Source organism: Juglans microcarpa x Juglans regia, chromosome 4D (genome assembly GCF_004785595.1).
Source record: "Juglans microcarpa x Juglans regia isolate MS1-56 chromosome 4D, Jm3101_v1.0, whole genome shotgun sequence".
Lineage (NCBI taxonomy): Eukaryota > Viridiplantae > Streptophyta > Magnoliopsida > Fagales > Juglandaceae > Juglans > Juglans microcarpa x Juglans regia.
In genome coordinates this window covers 9,793,608-9,797,986 of record NC_054600.1, presented here as the reverse complement: position 1 = coordinate 9,797,986, position 4,379 = coordinate 9,793,608, and positions in this window count along the sequence as shown.

The window sequence follows — 4,379 nt, the reverse complement described above, 5'->3', positions numbered from 1 at the left end:
TCACAGAAATTTGAAAACAGCTTAATTATGGGTACTGTTGAAAATAAATGGAGAAAAACTGTGATACCCCCTCCCCCCCCCAAAAAAAAAAAAAAAAATCGATAAGGATGATGGTAGGTGGTGTATAAGATCACTTATTGCTTGGAAATGAGAAGTTCTTGCTCTTTATAAGGTTTTAATGAGGCTCTAATTGTATCATTGATTAGTCCTTTTAGAGTATAGGTCATGTGGTTTGGGCCTTCCATTGGGGCATTACAAATGATATCAGAGCTTATCCCAACCAGAAATGTGGGACTTGAGCCGTGCCACCTACAATAGACAAGCCCGACGAGGACATCGGGAATTTAAGGGGGTAGATTGTGATATCCCATATGATAAGGATAATGATAAGTGGTATATGAGATCCCATATTACTTGGGAAGGAAAAGTTCTTGCTCTGTATAAGGTTTCAATGAGGCTTCAATTGTATAACTAACTAGTCCTTTTGGAGTATATGCCATGTGGTTTGGACATTCCATTAGGGCGCTACAAAAACAATCTTGATTTAGCCGGATTAATTGCCCTCTGTTGCTGACAACGGACATATTTGTTATTTATTCAATGCAGATTTTAATCCATCTAGCTAGGTTTTCTCGAGCTATAGTAGAAGCTGGAATTTTTTAATCCCACATTTACTTGACATTTTGGTTATAGAATCCAAAAGGAAAGGAGTTTTTTTAATTTTACAGCCAAAAAATTTATAAAGATTGTTGAATTTTAAAGGAAGATAAAGAGTCTAACTCTACATACTAGTCTTAATTGCCAGGTTACTTTGACATGTGAGGCAGAAACAAATTCCATTGTTAACTTAATGCTAAAAGATGGGGAATGGTCTTCTGAAACTCAACAAAACCAGTATGCAGAACTCCGTGAAATTTGCAAAACATTTTCTTGGACAACCCGTAGGCCATTCTGAAAATGGACAACGAAGGTCCTTTTACTAGTTTGTTCATTTGATTTCTTGACGAATAAAAGGGGCTTCATCAGTATCCGTTACATTCACAAATAAGGTCGTAAATAAACAAGGCTTGTTTGATAAATCGCTTGAAATCGGCTTAGCGAAACTTGAATTGGGCTAGATTTATTTATTAAATGAGTCATTTGTGAATATAAAACTACGATTGCTTATTAAACTATGCAACTGGTATAAACTCGAATAACTTTGCATTATTATTTTTTATAATATTATCTCTATATTTATAATGTGAATTTTCCTAATACTAAACATAATACTTGAATCCATGAATATCATCATTAATATATTTATATGAGTTTTGCTACTCATCATCTTACACACTTTACTTGTTTTTTTTTTATTATTATTTATTTATTCATTCTAAACTAATTGAGTTTTTCTACTTATCATCCTTACACCACATACTTGCTATGAAAAAAAATAAAAATAAAATAAAAGATCATATATAGTTTGTGGTGTAGGGATGAGTAGAATTTTTCTATCTATAAAATTTATAAAGTTTTGAGCTAAAAATCATAAGTTGTTCGTTAAATTTAACTTACAAGATTCTTTATTTTGTCAAAATGAAACAAGTTGTGAACAAGCTTGAATATTAACTGAGTTGTTTGTGAACAGAAAATGCAACTCCATGATAAGCTCGAGCTCAATATAGATCAAGGCTTAACCATCTAATAATTTTTTTCTTTTTTAAGAAAGAAGATAAAGTGTCAATTTTATTTTTATTAATAAACTCTCACTTATGTTGAAAGGATACGAGGATAACAAACCAAGAAAAAATAAAAACCGTGTATATGGACGACCATGTACTCTTATTCAGTCCTATCATTTACACCGTAGTACAGGCAGTCTAGCTCTATCAATCCTAACAATCCCAATAATGTCTCTTGAGCTGACAAGCTCTCTTGTAGTCCCTTTTGCATCCTTTTTAGCCAATACATCAGCAACTTGGTTAACTTATCTGAAGACATGTTTAACAAGAACCAAATCTTCTGATAGGCATAAGATTCTCTCCCAATTCTCCCGTACATCGCAATTAACTATGCTATATCCATTCCGCCAATTTACAAGAAGCTGTGAATCAGTCTCAACCTCAACTGTGTTTAGGTTCAACCTATTGCAAACTCCGAGACCATCTAGTAGAGCACGTACCTCAGCCATTGTGTTTGTTCTCCATCCATAGCCGGCAGAAAAGCCTACGAGCAGAGTCCCTTCTGGATTACGGATTACCCTGCCCCCACCACATTCACCTGGGTTGACTATCCACTACTTGCTCAAACTCGACTTGTTTATGCCCCTACTCAAATATCAGAATACTAGTATTTATATATCCCCGAGGGCCTAATCTATAGCATGGTTACCTGATATCTGCTAGGAATGCCCAAGCAAGGACACAAGTCATGTCGAACCTCTTTCCAAAATGACCTCAACTGCTATAGCATAAGTGGTCCAACCGACCGGGCTACAGTTACTCTAATACATAGTTGTCACTACTCTTGGCTTAAGAAGAATCAAGACTGAAAGACAGTTGCCTGATCAGAGACGGCTCCAGAAAATCAGAGCATAGAAAAGCACCCCAGCACAGTTCAAGTTCAGAAGCTAAAATTAGTTCTAACATAAACTAGCAGACTGAATTGCTGTATATTCCCAGGCAATCGATCAAGATGAACAGTCGTAGAGAAGCATACTAAACTGTAATTCTATGAAAAATAACAGAACCTCTACTATTGTGATTCTAACAATAAATTCAAGCCATCCGTATTAGCGTCCTGAATTTTGCATGTTAAGATATAAAAAACATGCCCACAGATAATGCTTAATGAGCGAATGATGACAAATAGTTATAGACATCTTACTTTGTATCAATGTAATTATCAACTACAAAACCAAGAAGAGATAAGTTTGCAAGATGGCAAACTTAATGGGTAATTAGTGCCTGCTACTTTCTTCCAGGAACTCGAAACATCTGCCTTGTAGATATGTCACCAAGAATAAGTAAAATGATTTTTTTGCATAAAACGATAGTAATACTATTAAGCCATACAATACAGTAAATTCCACATATACAGTGGCTCAGATTTCAGATCTCACCCTTGCAAGTGAGAACTATCATTAAACTACAAAATCATTAGGGGTAACGTCATAGTTATTAGTTAGATAGGGCAGATTTTAGGAACCTTTTGTTGAAGGTTGAAATCCTCTCAATCCACTTGACTAGCTTTGGATATTCTGCTTTAATTTTGGTATTTTTCTTCGGTTTATGCTTGAATCCATATGGTGTGTATTGGTATTTTGGAAGAAAACAAGGTTCATGAACTTCTGGTTCAGAAAACGTACTGCTCAAATAAAATCACATCTTGTCATCAAACCTTTTGCTCTACAAGTTTTTGGTTTCTTCCACAGAAGCTCAGGGTTTTTTGGAATGCCAGAATGAATAAATATAGACCAGCTGAGTGTATTAAGATTTAATACACGAACTTGTATGTTGGAGGTTCTTTTCCAATGGGGACATTGTATGGGAAATAAGTGTTCAGATGACTTTCAGCTCAATAGAATCACGACTACAGGTTCAAACTTGAATATAGAGAGAACTCTAATTGTTGAAACCACAAAAGCTTTTCTTTATTACTGTCACATGTAGCCTATGATATATAAGGCAATGAGAAAGAGACATGCAGCAAAAACAAAGGTATTGACATATTGATGACATGATATTCTTGTGAGTAAATGTATAGGATATATAAGGAAAATTCAGAGGGTAACATAGGACAGTGAAAAATAAGAATTCGTACTGCAAGTATATATCTGTAGAACTGGCATTCTCGATTCATACAAAGAAAAAGATTTTGCAGCAAATGCCCTAAACGAAGTGCAGTCCCAAAAGCTGTTAAATGTGCTAGCACAAACACGTTAGCTATTTTTATCACTTGTTACACCCATGCTTGAGATTAATAGATTGTCATCAAGTCACCAGTTCAATACTTTCTATGTATAAAACTAAACCACCTCAGAGAGGCTCCCAATAGTATACCAAACAAAGACTCCTGAATGTCCTCACTTGTTATTTGTCTATCAAAATTTTTTAATTTATATATGTATAAACCTCATTTTTTCCATAGACTTCATTGTTCATAAAATCTGACTGCAATTGCTTCTTCCCTATTTACCATTGACTGTGACCTTAATACCTAACAATCCTCAGTCAAAAGCACAAGCAATTAGTTGAAAATTGAAAGAATATCTGATGCCCTTAGATATCAGAGGTTTTCAACGCTAACAAAAAGCAGAGCTTTTGACAGCCTCAGTTAAGAAAGGGTCTCGCTGCCATTCCCACAAGGTTGTTACCGGTAGCAACAAAACTTTAAGA